The sequence below is a fragment of the Canis lupus genome, chromosome 12 (assembly GCF_003254725.2).
Source record: "Canis lupus dingo isolate Sandy chromosome 12, ASM325472v2, whole genome shotgun sequence".
Taxonomy (NCBI): domain Eukaryota; kingdom Metazoa; phylum Chordata; class Mammalia; order Carnivora; family Canidae; genus Canis; species Canis lupus.
Genome location: NC_064254.1, coordinates 29,869,176 through 29,890,461, shown reverse-complemented (window position 1 = coordinate 29,890,461; position 21,286 = coordinate 29,869,176).

Here is a 21,286-nt window from a genome sequence, read left to right as displayed (position 1 = left end):
GCGAAGAGGGAGAGTTTGACTTCTTCTTTGCCAATTTGAATGCCTTTAATGTCTTTTTGTTGTCTGATTGCTGAGGCTAGGACTTCCAGTACTATGTTGAATAGCAGTGGTGAGAGTGGACATCCCTGTCTTGTTCCTGATCTTAGGGGAAAGGCTCCCAGTGCTTCCCCATTGAGAATGATATTTGCTATGGGCTTTTCATAGATGGCTTATAAGATGTTGAGGAATGTTCCCTCTATCCCTACACTCTGAAGAGTTTTGATCAGGAATGGATGCTGTATTATGTCAAATGCTTTCTCTGCATCTAACGAGAGGATCATATGGTTCTTGGTTTTTCTCTTGCTGATATGATGAATCACATTGATTGTTTTACGAGTGTTGAACCAGCCTTGTGTCCCGGGGATAAATCCTACTTGGTCATGGTGAATTATTTTCTTAATGTATTGTTGGATCCGATTGGCTAGTATCTTGTTGAGAATTTTTGCATCCATGTTCATCAGGGATATTGGTCTGTAATTCTTTTTGGTGGGGTCTTTGGTTTTGGAATTAAGGTGATGCTGGCCTCATAGAACGAATTTGGAAGTACTCCATCTCTTTCTATCTTTCCAAACAGCTTTAGTAGAATAGGTATGAGTTTCCTCTTTAAACGTTTGATAGAATTCCCCTGGGAAGCAGTCTGGCCCTGGACTTTTGTGTCTTGGGAGGTTTTTGATGACTGCTTCAATTTCCTCCCTGGTTATTGGCCTGTTAAGGTTTTCTATTTCTTCCTGTTCCAGGTTTTGGTAGTTTGTGGCTTTCCAGGAATGCGTCCATTTCTTCTAGATTGCCGAATTTATTGGCGTATAGCTGTTCATAATATGTTTTTAAAATCGTTTGTATTTCCTTGGTGTTGGTAGTGATCTCTCCTTTCTCTTTCATGATTTTATTAATTTGAGTCTTCTCTCTCTTCTTTTTAATAAGGCTGGCTAATGGTTTATCTATCTTATTAATTCTTTCAAAGAACCAACTCCTGGTTCCATTGATCTGTTCCACAGTTCTTCTGGTCTCGATTTCATTGAGTTCTGCTCGAATCTTTATTAACTCTCTTCTTCTGCTGGGTGTAGGATCTATTTGCTGGTTTTTCTCCAGCTCCTTTATGTGTAAGGTTACTTTGTAGTTTTCAGTGTACAATCTTTTGACTCTTAAGTTTAATCATAAGTATTATTCTTTTCCATGGCTATTGTAAATGATTTTTTTTATTAATTGTTTTTTCAAAAGTTTAAGTATATAAAAATGGCATTGGTTTTTGTGTGTTGATTTTATATCCTGCAACTTTACTGAATTTGCTAGGTATAGAATGAATTTATCTTAACATATTAAAAGCATATGAAAAGCTCACAGCTCATATACTTATTGGTAAAAATCTGATAATCTCTGTAGGCAGGTGATATAATATTATATATTAAGGACTCTATAAAGACTAGTTACACTTTATTAGTTAGAACTAATAAAGGATTTCTTAATCTGAGTACTTTGCTTCTTTGCATGCCTTATGTAACACAAATAGGAGGTGATTAATCTGATCACAAATTGGAATTATACATCCCATTACTAATAGCGAGTGTGGACCTATCAGTCCAAAGAGCAGACAGGTCATAAGTATTAGACCAGCTGTTATCATAAGAATCTCCAATTATAAAGGTCTCTTAAGGTTTCTGTTATATTCACAGTTGCTCCCCCCAAAAATGAAATGTAAAGTAGGTCAATATATGAAATAAAAAAAATTAGAGAGTAGAAAATTAGAGAACATCAATACATTTAAGTCATTTTTACTTTTTATTTTTTAAAAGTATTTCACTTGTTAAAAAATAACATTAAAAATAAAAAATAACATTAACATGATTGTCTTACAACAGATTATTTGCTTCTCGATATTACCCAAAAAATAATTTCCAAAATCAAATATATATGTACAAATAAGTACCTCAAAACAATTTGCAGTTTAAACTGACATTCGGGGGTGCCTGGGTGACTCAGTCAGTTAGGCATCTGTCTTTAGCCCAGGTCCTGGTCCTGGAGTCCTGGGGTTCAGAGATCGAGCCCCACATCTGCAGAGAGACTGCTTCTCCCTCTCCCTCTGCCTGCCACTTATCCTGCTTGTGCTCAATCTCTCTCTCTGTCAAATAAATAAAATATTTAAAATAAATAAATTGACATTGAATTTGTAGTCAGCAAATGTTGCAAAAGTACATTTTATAAAAATGTGACTAATATTTAAAATAATTGAAATTCATATAAATATGTATTACTATTAAATATTAATATATATTAATTTTATATGTTCTTAATAAATTTTTGTAAGTATGAAATTAGATATTAGTTAGAAGTATTTGTTATTTGATTTAATCAAAGTAGGAGTATTACAGTACTTTTAATGCCTTCAATCAACAAATCAGCATTCAATAAAGATTGAATGTTTTCACCATGCCTAGATGGCTCAGGAAGTTAAGCATTGGATTCCTGATTTCAGTTCAGGTCAAAATCTTAGAATTGTGAGATTCAGATCAGTGTTGAGCTCCTGGCTCAAGGCTCTGTATATGTGTGTGCCTGTTTCTCTCTCTCTCTCTCTCTCTCTCTCTCCCTCTCTTATAAAAAGAAGAAAAAAAGAAAGAGAAAGAAAGAAAGAAAGAAAGAAAGAAAGAAAGAAAGAAAGAAAGAAAGGAAAAGGAAAGAAAGAAAGGAAAGAAAGAAAGAAAAGAAAGAAAGAAAGAAAGAAAGAAAGAAAGAAAGAAAAGGAAAGGAAAGAAAGAAAGAAAAGAAAGAAAGAAAATGTTTTCAATTATCCAAAAGTTATATGCTATTAAATTTAAAAACTTATTGGCTAGTATTAAAATCTATTTTACAGCCCTTTTTTAAAATAATTGCTCACTAATGGGTATAATTATTCACTGATGAAAAGTGCTTGGAGCAAAGTTTTAAAGTATTTAAGTTTTAATTCAGTTTCTATATCTACTCATTTTGTAATTTACTCTTTTGTCCCCTTTTCATACCCAGATCACCAAATACTCTCATGCTGTTCTTTTTTTTTTTTTTTTAAATGTTATTTATTTATTCATGATAGAGAGAGAGAGAGAGAGAGGCAGAGACACAGGCAGAGGGAGAAGCAGGCTCCATGCCCGGAGCCGGATGCGGGACTCGATCCCAGGACTCCAGGGTCACGCCCTGGGCCAAAGGCAGGTGCTGAACCGCTGAGCCACCCAGGGATCCCCCTCTCATGCTGTTCTTAATGATTCCTGTCAACAAACCAATTCATTCCTCCTTCAGTTGCCATTTATTCTTCTATTCTTCTCAAGATTATTTCTACTTTAAAACCTGCCCTTCCCCCCAAAAAATAAATGAAAATAAGAATAAAATAAAACCTGCCTAGCAGAGGGGTCACACAAGATATTTTAGTGGGTGGGAATGAGAAACATCTAAACATTAAATTGAAGATACCAATAACAGACTATTGAAAAAAAAATTGGAGATAAATATATCTCAAGACTTTTAGCTCCTTTTAGATTCCTGGATACATACAGAATGCTACCAAATCTTCCAGAATTGTTAATAGTCTATTTTTTGAATCTGAGAAAAAAAATAAAAATAAAAGGATACTATAGTCAGAGCAGCCTATGTTTTAAAAAGTAGCCTAGTCCTCAAGTTGAAGTGTTAGGAAGTTCCCACCTGCTTGAAATTTCCTTTCACAGTAGATATGCACCATTGACCTTGATTATCTCTTCTGAAATTCTTTGATTGGAATTACTCCTCAGGGCTAAACCATGCATACATACACCCACTTAGTTGTTAACAGCCTCCAAAAACAAACAAGTAAACAAAGCCACAATTTGCTTGCTCATGGTGTTGTGCCCAAGATCGAGAATCCGAGAAACCACCAAGGAGCCAACACTGATGCAAACACACGAGGGTTTATTACAGGCTCGAGCCTAGGTCCCGACACAGCGGAGCAGGGACTTGGACCCCGAGACTAAGAGGCTTAGCAACTTTATAGGGGCCAGTGGCCAATGGGATAGCAGAAGGTTGCACAGTCATGCTGGTCCACTCGCAGGTGGCCTATTGAATTACATTTTACCTATAAGTATCCATTTGAACTGGCCTATCACTGAGCTGGATTTCCGATTAGGGTGTGCCCTGGGCTTGACTAGGGTGGGGCAGTGCCCTAAGTAAAAAGCAGGTCAGCACAAGGCGGGTGCAGCACAAAATAGTCAGTCCTGCTCTGCTTGTCCAGGGGTAGGGGATTTTGTTAAATTTCCTGGGTCCCACACCTGGTACAGGAATTGCGCCAGAACTTTGCTAAATAATTCCCTGACTAGTGAGGATTGGACACAAATATTCCTCAAACATCTCTTTATAAATGCCCTTAAAACTAATTCACATCCAGGAAATAATCTTATTGTGGACTGCTTAATTAGAAATCTAATTTCTTCTTCATATTCATGTTTCTACATACAAGTCATAGTAATAGTCAAAATCAATTAATGTAAAACTGTACTGCAGAGACACTCATTAAATACTTGAATAACATGTGCAATTCTTTTTTTTTTTTTAAGAGAGAGAATGATTAAGAGAACAAGTAGGAATTCACCGACTGAGCTAATATAATTATTTTTAGGATAAAAGTTTAAAATACTATATCAGAAAGTGATCATTTGAGTATGATACTAACTGCAGAAGACATTCCCTGCAGAGTTCTGGTGAAATGCCCAGTGTTTCAGAAGATATTTAGCTTTGACTCAAACTTTGGAAAAAAAATGGAATAGTCATTTATTTTCTCAAATATTCTTTGTAATTATAGTTATTATCTTAAGAATGATTTACTCTTATCACAGAACACATTTTAGTAGCAAATTGATCTAAAGAGATGTTTCAATCTTAACATGACTTATCATTGTTTGTGGAATATTTGAAGAATCAATTGAGGAGAATATTCAGATATTATGTCTAAAGCCTAGCTTAGAATCATAGCATATTAAAAACAGAAGGAGAAATAAAGCTTTAAGCATTTCAATTCTATAATTACACTGTATTATTTAATATTGGAAAGGTAAAAAATAAAATTTAATGGCAATTTGCCAAAATACACATAAATGAAACTCTCCATCTAAGTTCTGTGTATTAGTAGAAGGCATGAATGCTAAAAGAATCTTATTTGCAATATCACAGCAATAAATTGGACTCTCTCTTCAAAGTGTAGATAATGAAGGAGAGTCAAAAGAAAGGCAGGCAGGGACAAGGACCTTCCGCTTCACACACACCCACCCCCCCACCCCCCACCCCTGCTCTAAGAGGAAATCATCCTTAAAGGGATTTTACACCACCCTGAAAGGAGCCCGCCACTCTGTGAACAACAGCAGCCTGATAGGTAGATAAGCACGTGGACTAAAACCTGATTGGGGGACAGGCTCCTGGAGGGTTAATCAGGTTAAAACAGTCTGTCAATAAGTCCACAAAACTCCCTAGATTTAGAAACTCCTGTGGCAACCGTCCTCTGGGAGTTTTGTACTATCGCTCAATAAATTTTGCTGCAGATCACTCTTCACTTGGTCTACCTCTTCATTCTTCCAAGTGGTGTGAACAAGAGCTACAGGAACTAAAAGAAAAGAAACCCTGCAACATAGATATGAGAACAACTATATATAGTATTATTCATATTGTTGTCTTCAAATTAATTATACCCTGAAAATGGAGGATACATTTACAAATTATGAAGAATTTTGGAGACACAAAATTATAGTATTTTGGGGACTAGTTTTAAAGATTGAAGTTACATGTGAATTCAGGATTACTGTTGTTTTATAATATCGTAGAATGCAAGTGTTGGAGGTATATAATACATTTTATTTTCTCTTTTTTCTTAGAAAAAGTTTTTGTTAAATCAAAAAATAGCAGATGAAATGCTTTGCCACTACACATCGAGTCACACACATATTCTTATAGACTCATATACGTGCATAACTTCTTCAAAATGTTAGTTTTGTTTTCTTTACAAAATGATTTGTAAGCCACTTTTAACACTAATCTCAGTATAAGTTTAAAACATCATATATTGACCTTATATTCTTAAATATATCACCTGGAGAAAGTTGATCAAATTTGAAGGAATAATAATATTGTATATATGTCTAGCAGGAATCATCAACAAATAAAGTTACAGGTGAACATGATGCATTGTAGAGTTAGGTTTGCAATGAAGAAGATGTGTGCCTCCCTCCCCCTTTATACACACACACACTCTCACACACTATATATATATATATATATATATATATATATATATATACACACACACACACACATACATACATACACAAATAAAAAAATATATATATATGGATGACAGATTTATCTATCTCGGTATATATGTATCCTGGCTTTTATCAGGATTCTGTTAGAATCCATATGACAAAATCAATTCCATATGTACAAATCCATATAATCAAATCAACCCATGAACTGGTTGCAGAGCAGGGAGTCTTGACAGGTCCCCTTATTTAAAAGACATAATCTCAAAATATTCACATTGCTTATTAGGGTCACAAAGTTTGCTACAAGTTGGTAAGTGAGAAATCAATCATAGGATGACTTCTACTTTTGGGTATTTGAACATTTCTGTAAATTCCGACCAATATTCATTTGATAGTATTTTTTTTCATGTTGTGGTATAACTTATTCTCTGGCTTCTTCTCTGTGATGGTGCTACAGAGGCTTAGCATGAAGGGAATCCATGTCCTTGACTAAGTTAAACTCTGATATATTTCAAAATGTAGAATTTTCCTAGGGTAGAATAAGTCAGAACCTGATATATTACTATTTTAGGACTGGCAGCTTGAGGTGAGCATTTTTTCATTAAAGCAATAAGAAATAGGTCAAAGTGGGTCTTCCAGTGTACCTCAAAATAAATCTGGAGACCACACACAAGCATAAAAACACGAATGTCTATCTCATTTACCTTCAGTGACACATACTTACTATCAGGTTCAAGTCATTAAGAAAAAGTGAAGTAGGGACACATGGGTGGCTCAGTAGTTTAGCATCTGCCTTTGGCTCAGGGCATGATCTTGGAATACGGGATTGATTCCTGCATTGGGCTCCTTGCGGGAAGCCTGCTTCTCCCTCTACCTGTGACTCTACCTCTCTCTGTGTCTCTCATGAATAAATAAATAAAATCTAAAAAAAATTAAAAAAATAAAATAAATAAAAATATACTATTTGTGACTTTAAATCCTCCTTCCAGGTGTCTGTGATGTTCACAGTAATGAAATAACCCACATTTTATATGTATGTAAAAATGTGTGCGAATATATATTATATATCTATACTATATATCTACTAATTTTATATATAGATATACACTTTATTTTCATCTATGATTCACTAGGTTTGATGATGAATGGGTGGCAGAAACAGTTATGGAAGCACAGATTGAGTGATTAATCTTACATTTTGTTTATTTAAGACAGGGACTGTCCTATCTAGTTGTGTTTTCGAGGAAGGGAACTGGTTTAGAATTTATTTAGTCTCCAATTAAAAAACCTCTTTCACTTTCTAGTAATGCTGAAATGCTATTTTTCTTCCTTTTGGTTATGTTCTTTCCTAGTTGAAAAAGAGGTAAATTCCACATCCTCTTAAAAATTGACTAATTCTTCCCGAATTATATTACTTTCTTAATGACCTGATCTTCTGCTACTCTCTATGGAAATATTAACCTCAAAATTGGACATTTTGAAATGGCTGCATCACAGAAACTGACTTTGCAATTTAGATATTATTTTAAATTATTTATGTGTATGTTCTGGGCAACTAGTTACCCATTTTGCATTAAAGTAAAATACATTCATGTTAATGGTGAGACAATCTCAATTTTATCCATTTTGCGTCCCCTACAATAAGGTAACAGATTGTGGTTATTAGAAAGATCTTTGGAAAGGGGTATTAGATATAATAGTCCAAACACTTCATTTTTTCTTCTGGTAGATACTAAATTTCAAAAAAAAAAAATTGAGAAAAGAAGAACTATTAAATATTTATTGACAATCCATCTGTCTCAAATGGTTCGAGGGCATATCTGGTTGAATTTAAAAGTTAACGAAATTACTCTTCAATACATCTTCAACATTATGAGTTTCCAGAATAGGAACAAATGCAAATGTGTCAAGTTCTCAAGTTACAGAAACTTAACTTCCTCAAAAATTCATTAAAATGATTACTATTATAATTACAAGCATATATAGAACACTATTATGATTACAAGCATATATAGAACTACTAATGAAAGAATAGAATTAAACTTCATCTTCACATTGAATTTTTTGTTTCTAATTTTTATTTTGATTGAATCTCTTTATTTTTATAATTAAAAACAATCAGTATAAGCAAACACACAGATAGAAATAATGTTATTGAAAAATATTTTTATTTGCTCTTAAAAATAAGCAAGTTAGGATGTATTCATTTTACACTGAAGCATTTTTCAATTTATCAACATATTTTCAACTGTGTTACAAGGCACAGGATGAAGAATAACTTTGCAGAAAATAAAGAACATCCAGTATAGTAATTATATTACCCAATGACAGAGAAAGACAGGAGCAGTGGAAAATGTATGATACTAGTAAGGTTGGTAATTGCTAGGGTATGCTGATTTCTGTATATTTATTTGCTCAGATGCACGAAGTAAAATATGATCTTGTTATCAAAAGGAAGGGTCTACATTTTAAAGTGCTTTAAGTCAGGATAACACGTTTTATACCTTCAACCCTCACTTATTTTTTTCCGATTGTCACTGATCTTCAAATTGGCATAGTTACGGAGCTTGCTCCAGAAAAGAAGGAAAGATATTTTATTAACTTTATCAGCTCAGATGATTTTTGTTCCTCAATTTCCCATCTGACATACTATAAAGCTAACATATTTAGATATCTTTTTTCTTTGCCTCATGATTCTTTTGAAGTTGGATGCAGTTTCAATGTCTAAGAAAACTCATTAAATAATTTTAATTTGTTTATCATATACTTTTGATTAGTTCATGATAATATTGCAGAAATGAAAAAAAACTCCTAAAATTGATACAGGATCTTGAATGAATCCAGGTAACCATAAAAAATTGAAACAATATACCCACATGCAAAAGAATGATTTTTTTTTCCTGTGGTATTCTTAAAGAACTAGATTTGATTTTATAGATTTTTTCTCTATTGTTTCCTGTTTTTTAGTTTATTGTCCTCTGTGACATTGATTATTTCATTTCTTCTCCATTGGTTTTCTTTCCTTCCTTCCTTTTTTTTTTTTTTTTTAATGGTTTTTAAGATGTAAGGTGAAGTCAAAGTCCTTTTAGCTTTCAAGATTATTTTGGTTATTTGGAATCTTTAAAGTTCCTATAATAATATGTCTATTTGTGTGTATGTGTGATCCAAAATTACATAACTTTGCTGGTGAACTCTACCAAATATTTCATGAAGAAATAGTATAAATTCAGTGCAATTGCTTCTACAAAGATTGAAAAAAGAGGGCTTATTTTCTAGTACATTGTATGAAGCTACCATTAGTCTGATGCATGAAACTACCATTATTCTGATGCCAAAACTAGACAAAGTCATTATAAGCAAAGAAAACGACAGACCAATATCTTTCATGAAAAATATATAAATATCCTAAACAAAATTATATTATCAAGTCCAAAAATGTGTAAAAAGGATAATTCATCATGGCCAAATGGGCTTTATATTAAGAATGAAAGGGCAGTTTACACAGAAACAGAGACAAAATGAGGAGACAGAAGAATATGTCCTAAATGATATAACAGGACAAAATCATAGCAAGAGACTTAGGTGAAACAGACATAAGTAATGTGCTAGATGGGGAATTTAAAGTAGTGATCATAAGACAAACACTGGACTCGAGAAAAGAACAGAGGATATCAGTAAAACCTTAACACGGAGATAAAAAGAAAATGAATCAAAGATGAACACAATAAATTAAATTAAAAATACACTAGATGGAATGAATAGAAAACTAGACTACTTGATTCGATAATGTCATCATCCATATCAGTAAAGATGGAAGAATCTACTAAAATGTTACTAGAACTCATCAGTTTGTTTATCAGAGTTGCTGGATATGAGATTGGTATACCAAAAAAATAAATCACTATAATGTTTTTCAACTTTCAATAAACAGTTGGAAATTGAATTAATAAAGTATTTCCATTTTAACATCATATCCAAAATGTAAAATACTTAGAGATAAATCAAAACTAAAAAATATGAGCCTTTACATTGAGTAGTACAAAATATTACTGAGAGAAGTTATAGGATTGTTAAATGAACTGAAAGTCAAAACATGTTCATAGTTTGGAGGATTCAATATAGGTAGGATATCAATTTTCCTAAAATAATAAAAGAAAATTCAGTGCATCCCCAATCAAAATCCATGCAGGTATTTTTGGTAGAAGTTGACAGTCTGACTGTAAAATTCATATAATATACAAAGAATCTAGAATGGACAAAATAACTTTGAAGGAGAACAAAGCTTAAAGAATAGCACTACCTAATTTCAAGACTTATAAAGCTACAGTTACCCAAAAGTTGTAGTATTTATAACAAAATAGATGTGTAAATCAATGGAGCAGAATAGAGATTCCAGAAATAGACCCACTTATATTTGGACAATGGATTTTTAATGAAGATATGGAAAGATAGTAAAGTCGAGTCTTTTCAGCAAATGATGCTAGTACAATTGGATATATATGTAAAACAAAAATAAAAGCAAAAAACAAACAAAACCAAACTCTAATTTCCCATTATGTGTAGAAATTACTTTAGAATTAACCTGAATCCTAAATTTAAGAACTAAAGCTATAAAACTTCTAGAAAAAGGCATAAGAAAAAATGTTCATGACCTGAATTAGGAGGATACGTTTTAGATATGCAAATGAGAACATGATACATTAAAAAAAAAAAAAGCATGATAAAAGTCACTGTTAAAGGGGCACATGGGTGGCTCAATTGGCTAGGCCTTAGGTTCAGGTCATGGTCCCAGGGTCCTGGGATTGAGCCCCACATCGAGGTCCCTACTCAGCAGGGAGCCTGCTTCTTGCTTCCTCTGCCTGCCCTCTCCTCCTGCTTGTGTGCCTTTTCTCTATATACATCAAATAAATAAATAATCTTTTAAAGAAAGTCTCTGTTGAAAGAATGACACTGTAAAAGAATGTGAGAAAAATTTTTGAATCATATAGCTGATAAGATTGCTTTACCCAGAATATGTAAGTTTTAAAACCCAATAAAATAAAACAACCAAATAAAAATGGGCAAAAGGTTTTAATAGTTATCTCACTAAATGCGACATACAGATGCAAATTAGCTAAAGAAAACATACTTTATGACACTATTTATTAGAGAAATGCAAATGAAAAACACAATGAAATGACACAAACACCTATTAGAATGCTGAACAGGAGAGACTGATCATACCCTATGCTGACAAGAAAGGGGAGTTACTGGAACTCTAGTATAATATTGGTAGGAATGTAAAATAGTACAATGATAATTTGATAGTTCTTAATAAGTTAAACATATACCAATCATATGGTTGAAGGATTGCACTGCTAGGTATTTGTGAAAGAGAAAATAAGACATATGCCCATACAGAAGCTTGTATATAAATATTAACATCAACTTTATTTGTAAGAGCTCCAAAATTGGAAACAAACCAATGTCTATCAACAGGGAAATTGATAAACTGTGGTATGTCCATGTAATAGAATACTATATGGAATAGAATAGTAATAAAAACACACTTACCATTGATATATGTAACAATGTTCGTGAATCACAAAATAATTGTTTTTTTTTTTTCACAAAATAATTGTTGAATGAATAAAACCACACAAAAGAGGCTGAGCAATGTATAATTCAGTTTCAGAAATTTCTAGAAAATGAAAAATACTCTACAGTGACAGAAAGGACAGAAGTGGTTGCCTACAAATGAGGCAGAAAAAGCGAACAGCAAGATGAAGTGATTATAAAAGGACAAAGGAAACTTTTGGGATCGATGGGTATATTGGTATCTTCACTGTGGTGATGGTTTTACTATTACATAAATGTGCTAAAATTTACCAAATTGTACAACTAAGTATTTGTTGTACGTTAATTATAAAATAGTTGCTAAAATTCAATGTACATACGAATTACCTAGAGATTTGTTAAAGTACAGATTTGGATTCAGTAGGTCGGGGTTGGGGTCTGAGATCCTGTATTTCTGACAGACTCCCAGGCAATGCTAAAACTGTTACTCTAAACATTGTACTTTGAATAGCAGAACTGTATTTTAGTTCTTCACAAACTGTGTGAACAATCAGGTGTCCCCCCCCCAATTATTTTCAAACTCTTGTACAAGGATATAAAAGATATATTACTATAATATTAAAATAAAACAAAATATAAAGCTATGAATCCATTTTATTACATTCAACAGACATAACATACTTTATCAAATTGCTATTAAAGTTTCTAATAGATTGCTCTAAATTTATGTAGTAAAGTTACGTAGAATGCGAATAGTTTGTGGTTGGATACTGAGACATAGATCACACTGAATGTTGCTGCTCCACAGAGTACTCAGAATAATGGCAGCTATAAGCATTATTTTTCCTGAAACGAATCTCCATTCACTATAAGGATAAACAGTTTGTGATGGCACTACGTGTTTTATGTTTCATACTTTATGTTTTAGCAGTGGGGTATTTGTATCTGGCTGATTCACAAAGATAGAACTTCTCTTGCTCATCATTCATTAAATTAATATTTGTTGCAATATTAACATCACACAGTGCTGAAGTGTGATTTTCTTTTGTTGTTATTTTAGAGAGACACAAACACACATAACACCAGTGGGAAGGGCAGAGGGAGAGAGGGAGAGAAAAAGAGAGAGAGAGAGAGAATCTCAAGCAGACTTCCCACCAAGCATGGAGCCTGATGCAGGACTTAATCCCAGGACCCTGAGATCATGACCTGAGCTGAGACCAAGAGTCTGATGATTAACTGATTGTGCAACCCAGAGACCCCCTAGGGTGTGATAGTTAACGACTTTTTTTTTCTGGAACTATCTTCCAGTGATTAAATGGGACCAGAAAACTAATGGAAATGTATGACTATTCAAATGCATATTGGAAGGCAGCTGGATGCTACTTAGAGTAGGCAAAACTTGCCTAAATAAGTTAGACCCTAGGGTATCAGAGCAAGAGGGCAGGATGGTTCAGTGTGGATCTGACACTATTACTGAAACAAGACAATATATGACATAATCTCATTCTTATTGTGGACCCTTAAAGTAAGAAAATAATCATTTAATTTTTGTCTTTCTGATTAATCACAAAGCAGCATGAAGCCCTGGTGTTATAGGAGTATGTCACTGAGTTGCTGCCCCAAGGAGGGGTGGTATTGATTAGGAGAGGCTGCCTTGAGACTTGCAGGGAATAATTATTTACAGAAGCAAATAATACAGTCAGCATAAGTATTTAACATTTTTAGATCCTATCAATTTGTTTTTTTTTCTCTGAATGCAAATGCTTCTAACCTACTTGTCTTTCTTCTTTTCTTATGATTCTCATTTTCAATTTTCCAAAGTGATATTTTCCATCTTGTAGTTACTTTCAGTCTTTCTATTAATAATAATAAGTACCATCATTTTTTGGAGAATTACTATATTTCAGAAGCTCCTAAGTGCTTTAAATATATTATTTCTGTGACCTGGTATGATTTCTTCATTTTTTTTTTTTTTCCTAAGAAACCAATTTTCAGAGGCATTACACAAACTGTCCTGGATCTCACTATGAGTAAAGGGAAGAACTGGGTTTCAAACTAAAATCTGTTTGGCTTCAGAACTCAACTTTTATCCACAGTACTACCTCAAAAATAATGCAGTGCATGTCATGAAAACAGAATAGATTTGCAAAAGACAACTTTACCATGATACTTTCTCCTGCCTTAACTGATCAAAATATTTCCAACTCAATATAGAGAAAAGAGAAAAAAGTCTATAAAACATTAAATCACAGGCATACATTTATAAAAATGACAATGGAAAGGTGTCCTTATATCTGGCAATCCATAGTTATTAGTTAAGCTTTAAAAATTTGAAAGAAAAAAGAAATGTGTGGATTCCCTTTGGTGAGTATATTCTATAGAAATATATAGAAGATGTAGTACTTTTATACCACAGACACTGTGGACTGCATACTGAAATTGACAAGCCCCTAGGCTTTATAGGAATCTGATGAGTTGGTGTCAATTGGGGAAGCAACGTGAGAAGAGATTCAGATTTTCTTTGTTCACACACCATTTACACTTTACAGATAAGAGGATTTAATTGGTCAGGTTTGCTTCCATTCAATCTGTGGTAACCTTATCATGTAGAGTTAAATCCATAATCTCTGTTCTTTCACATGGTGGCCATTGACTCTGGCAAATTAATTCTTTGTTTACAATCAGTTATAGGTAAAGTAATAGGGCTGCTTTTATTTTATTTTTTTTATGGCATAAACAATTATTTCTAGGGATGAATTAACTATTTAGGCCACTTTTGGTATTTTTGTTTTTTGCATTTTTCAAAGTGTTGTTGTGGGACCGACATAGACTCTGAAACCTCATGGACTTTTTTTTTTTTTTTTAAATAATTTATTTTAGAGACAGAGAGCACAAATGGGAGAGGCAGAGCTAGAGAAAATCTCAAGTAGAATCTGTGCTGAACTTTTAGTCCTAGTAGGGCTTGATCTCAGGACCCTGAGATCACAACTTGAGAGGAAACCAAAGTGTACTTCTCAACTGCACCATCCAGGTGCCCCTCACAGACTTTTTTTTTTTTTTAATTTTTATTTATTTATGATAGTCACAGAGAGAGAGAGAGGCAGAGACATAGGCAGAGGGAGTAGCAGGCTCCACGCACTGGGAGCCTGACGTGGGATTTGATCCCGGGTCTCCAGGATCGAGCCCTGGGCCAAAGGCAGGTGCTAAACCGCTGCGCCACCCAGAGATCCCCCCTCACAGACTTTTTATGCAACCTATACCAGTACACAATGATATATCTCAACTTTTAATTTAATAATAATAATAAAAACAGAAGGCACTCATGGTTGCCTGAGTGGCTCAGTTGGTTAGGCATCCAACTCTTGACTTTAGCTAGGGTCATGATCTCAGGGTCTTGCGATCAAGCCCTGCATTAGGCTCTTGTTCAGCTCCAGAGTTTGCTTGAGATTCTCTTTCTCCCTGTTTCTCTGCCCCATGCCCCCTGCTCTCTCTCCCTTTCTCTCTCAAATAAATAAATAAATCCTATGAAAAGGAGGTACTCATTCTACTCCCAGTCCCATGCATATCAGTTACCAGAAAAAAAAAATTGCATGTGTCTGATTTATAACATTTTCTACCTCAGTAATGAATAAATGATACTAAATGTCAAAAATGGTCAAATGGAAGGAAAATGAAATGAAATTAAGAAAGAATGATGACTACAGATATTCCATTTTTAACCTTTGACCAATTAAGGATATGTTCAATGAAATATAGTAGAGATTTTGGGTTCAATTAAATACAAATATCTCAATATAAAAAGTATAAAAGTAAATTTTATTTTCCTTCCAAACAAAATTTGACTATCTTAATTCATTGTCTTTTGTATAAACACAGAAAATATATCTTCCAGTTCCCTAGAATACTGAAGTTGATCCTCAGCAAATCAGTATGGGAAATGTATGTGTTCAAAAGAACTTGAGGTGGAGATAGATGAACTGACACAAATAAAAAAGGCTTAAATTATAATTTCCCACATGTCCTATAAATCATTCTTGATATTGATTCTATCTCACAATATTTTTGAATTCTGCCTTGTTTGGTACATCCCCTGAAATATATCCTATATCTATCCTTAAGTACAATTTTGATTTTTTGTAATATCACTTTTTCTGCATTTCCTTCCTACAGAATTGCTCTAAGCTGATCAAAAGAATAATAAAATAAGTCTCTGTCATTAAATCTGGTACATAACATACTGATTTCTCATCGTTAGCACAAACTGTGTTAATTGGATTGAAATTTCTCAGCCTCAGCACTATTAAATTTAATCCACATTATTTCCTCTACTGATTTCTTAAATCCAGAGCTGTGCTGTCCAATATGGCAGCCACTGGACAGTTTGGCTATTGAACACTTGAAATGTGGCTGGTTTGAATTGAGGTGTGCTCTAAGTGTCAAATGCATACCAGAATTTGAAGTTATTATGAAAAAAATAATGTAAAATATATCATTAGTTGCTTTATATTAATTACATGTTGAAATGTCAATATTTTGGACATACTGGTTTAAATAAGATACACTTTAGTTTTTTAAAAAAGCCACTTACTTCCGTGATATTTTTCCTTTTGTCAATATTTGGTCACTTTAAAAAGTCAAGATGATGGACAGAAGAGTCAATGATGTTCTTCAGCTGTTATTCTTCAGAGTTTTACATCATAAATATATTAATATAATTGATTTACTGACAGTGTCTTAGGGCAAGAAGGGAGTTGTAGGAAATCTTTTCTTTTTATATGAAGACAAATACAATGTAATTCATCAGTCTTTGTCTTACTTTGCAATACTAAGCCTTAGAAATTTGGTAAATATATTATATCATTAAACTGGCATTTACACTTCATATTAAAAGTTATGTTGCTGAATAACTCCAGAACATACAAGCTGTTTGAGACAATTTAAAACTTAAAAATCATCCTTGGATTGAAATAATTAACAAAAATTCTTTTTCAGAAATTGAATAAGATAGTTTGATTTATTAAATAACACTATAGCTACTTCTTACATATATATTCTTATTGCATACATTTTGTAACCTTAATGTTTAAAATCAAAGCAAAATTTGATTAAAAATTCCTATTAATAACTCTGTAACTATTTCCATATTAAAGACTTGAAATGTGTAGTTATGGTTAAACAAATAGTATTTTAAATATTTAATAGCCAAGAGTGTATAAAAGCTCTTCTCTTTATGAGTAGACTGAGAGGATGAATTATAAAATGATGTACAACATTAGGAAGTTAAAAATGCATATTGCTAGTTTTGGATGGTCATGCTATTTTTCTACAACATAGTAAATATTTCTATGCGCAGTAGATTTACCTAACCCTGAAAAATTTCTGTGAATCTGCATAACTAAAATTGTCTTCTCTTTCACTATATTTTCTTCAGATTTTCATCTTTCTTTAAGTTACACTATTTAATCTAAATATGACATAATTATTTTATTTTTGAAATCAATGAAAACACATATATAATCCACTCATCACATAAATAGCCACAATCAGTGAATGTAAATATGTATTATATTTCCTTTGAATTATTTTTAATAAGTAGGAAAAAATAGAAATTCCCTCCAATACTCTTCTTGTTCCATTTCCACCCCTTCCTTTCTAAATTTATTGCTAATAATATCTAATTATATGAAATATTTTGAAATATTTGTCTTTAAGTTTACATGAATTATTATTACATAGTAGAATTGTATCATCTATATTTAGGTATTTATATCCATATTAATACAAAGAGAATTAATTTATTCATTTTAATAGTTATATTATAATTTATTTTATTAATATACCTCCCTTTATATAGCTATAAACCATCAGAAGTGCTTTTGGTTTTTTTCCAGTATCCTTCTTTACAAAGAGAGATAAAATAAACAATCATATAAAAGTTTTCTAGTGCATATTTCTAAACATTCATGTAGGTTACATATTTAGAGCTTACTTACACATTAAAAACAGTTTATTACTTTTAAATTTATACCCTTTGTTATGTTTTTATTAATTTTTAATTTATTTTTAAAACATTTAAAATTCTCTTAGATATTCTCTGTCTCATTGTAATAGTTCATACAAATTTACCCTCTTTCTAACAGGGTTTGAGAGCTTCTATTTTTTCCAAAACTTTTCTTTTACTTTTTCTTTTTTTTTTAAGATTGTATTTATTTATTCATGAAAGATACAGAAAGAGACAGAGACATAGACAGAGGGAGAAGCAGGCTCCATGCAGGAAGCCCAATGTGGGACTCGATCCCGGGACTCCAGGATCACGCCCTGAGCCAAAGGCAGATGTTCAACTGCTGAGCCACCCAGGCACCCTCCAAAACCTTTCTAATACATTCTATGGGCTGTCTGTCTTCTTTTACACTGTAATTTTTAATGGTTGTACATTTATATATCAACAGAGTCCCATCCTCATTTTTCTGATTACTAGTATGATTGGACACCTTTTACTATATTCATTTTTTATTACTATTTAGTTCATATCATTTGACATTTGCCTTTTGGGTGACTTATTTTTAGTAATTAATTGGAGTTCTTTTTAATGATTTTGTTGGATTTCAATTCTTTTTATCTCATGTGAAATGACTATGTTAAAAGTCAGCTGCTTATCTTTTAACAAAGATTAAAATGGAGTCTTCATTATAACATTCCCAATCTCTAGCTACTGCTTTTCCTAGTTTGATTCTAGAGAGATCCAGAAATATTAGTTTCATTGTACCTCACAAAGCTTTCATCAAAATTTCACCATTTCCTGGATGTCCAGGAATGGATTAGTTCCTTTAGTGCCAAATCTTTCCTCTGCATCCTTTGTCCAGCTCTGTGACTGTGGTCGGAGGCATATGAGTTAAGAAGAGTTGTAGGAAGAAAATAGTTTAGAGGTTACCTAAAAAAAAATCTCTACTAATGGCAGAAGTAATTTATTCTATGTCAGTTATTTAATAACTCTATAAGACATGCACCCTACCAACAACCCAGTTGTAATTGCTTGGAACTTTGTTACCTAACCTTTTCATGTCTACTATGTATAGAATACATAATGTTTTTCTTCAGTGACATTTCCTAGGTATTTTTTTTAAAGATTCTATTCAGTTATTCATGAGAGACATAGAGACAGAGACAGAGAGAGAGAGGCAGAGACACAGGCAGAGAGAGAAGCAGGCTCCATGCAGGGATCCTGACGCAGTACTTGATCCAGGTCTCCAGGATCAGGCTCTGGGCTGAAGTCAGCACCAAACTGGTGAGCCACCTGGGCTGTCCTTCCTAGGTATTTTAAATGCTTATGTGAATGCTTGAATTTTACTGATTCAGAATCACTAATACTTTTAATAGAGAATTCTTCATGACCCATTTGCCTATATTGGTACAGTCTTAAACTTACAGACCAAAATGAATAAAAAATATTTAATTTAATTATTGAAAGTGTGTAAAGGAAAATACAGTCCTTCATGTTTCTCATTTGCTACTCATACGGAGGACTGCTGGAATCTCTGGAGTTAAAGAAGGAATTATTCAGTGATGCTTGTCAAAGATGGTAACGTAAACTTTATTCAGGACTGTCCTGATAGGAATAGGAACCACTGCAATGAGATTTTGCAATGGGAGAAAGATTAGGTTCAAATCCAAAACCAGCATGAGCAAGTGGGGATTTATAACCAAGGAACAGGGGTGTAGGTCAGTGAATGGAAAGTTATAAGAGGAATATCAGGAGCAAGGGTTATTCTACTTAACCAACCTAACAAGATTCTGACTAAAGCCAAGCTTGAGTGATGGTGGAGGATGAGGAACCTTATCAGGTATTAAGGGTGATCAGATATTGAAGAGGGTAGGGGGTTCCTATTAAACTAACTTAATAGTATTTTTGCTAAAACTGGAATCTACAAAGAATTGCACAGATTGACTTAGGAAAAGATTCAAGAGCCTGACTAAAGTTTGGTCAAGAAAATGATTTTTGTCACTGGTAACCAGTGTTTTTTATGTTTGTTTGCTTGCTTGCTTTTCTTTTCCTCCATACCAATTTTACATGATACAAGCGGGGTGTCCTACAATTCAACTCAATTTTGACACTATCTACATGGAGTTAACATCAGATCCCACAAATTAAGGGCTGAGTCCCACAAAGTGTCCCCAATTTAATCAATTTAACAACGGATCTATTTCCCCATTGTATCTTCCAAAGAAATTTCCTTGCTAAACAACATATTATAAATGTTAAGGGCAATTTCACAAAAACTTTTAGATGGATGCATGATTATCTAGATCTAAGCATAGAGAAATAACACTTACTAAAAAGTAATTGAAAAATATGTAGTCAGTGATCACCCATAGTGAAATAATAAGAAATATTATTTCTTATTAATCTGAAGTCCCAGGTTGTCACCTGTACTTCTGACTTACTGGGTATAAATCAGAGTTCTCACGAGAGCCTCCTTGGGTTCAATAATTTGTTAAAATTATTATTTTCCTCACAGAACTGAGGGAAACACTTACTTTTACCAGTTTATGATATAATAAAGTATACTTTATATATTAAAGGATACTGCTTCCTCTGGGAAGTGGTCCTTGACGCTGGGGGGTATTTCCTCTGTGCACTCAGCTCATCACGTGCACACACACACACACACACACACACACACACACATATGTGCACATGTACCTTCTTCCCTGAGAGCATAGAACCTCCTGCTCTAAGTACCGATTGCAAATAATTCATGCCTGTTATCACAAACCTCAGGCAACGCAGAAATGTTTGAAATAAAAACCCCTTGCACCCCCCCCCAATAAAAAGGATACAGATGAAAAGCCAGATGAAGACATACATATAGTAAGGTCTGACAGGATCCTAAGTGCCAGAGATTCTGTCTCTGTGGAGTTGGGGTCCATTACCCTTCCAGTATATACAGTTAACTAATCTGGAGGGTCCCCATATCTGATACTGCTAGAACTTTTATGGGGACTTCATCATGCAGGTATGATCACTAAGTTCCATTTCCAGTCCAGCTTCTCTCTCTAGAGAATGGTGTTGGGGTGGGGCTGAAAGTCCAAAGATTCTAATCATGGCTTGATCTTTCTGGTGACTAGACCCCATCCAGGAGCCACCCTGAGTCACCTCATTAAAAGAAAGTATTCCAACACTCAAGAGATTCCAAGAGATTTAAGAGTTCAGAATAGATGCTCCTATCACTCAGAAAATTACAAAGGCTTTATAAGCTCTGTGTCAAGAACTGGAGTCAAAGAATAAATGTTAAAACAAAAGATTGTCCTACTACTCCTATTTTCAAGGGTTTTAGGAAATTTGTGTCGGGAGCTGAGGGGTCCTAATTCACAATAAGTAAAGTGATTTTTGTAAAATTCTCTTAATATTTATAATACATGGTTTGGCAAAGAAAATTCTGTATATGATA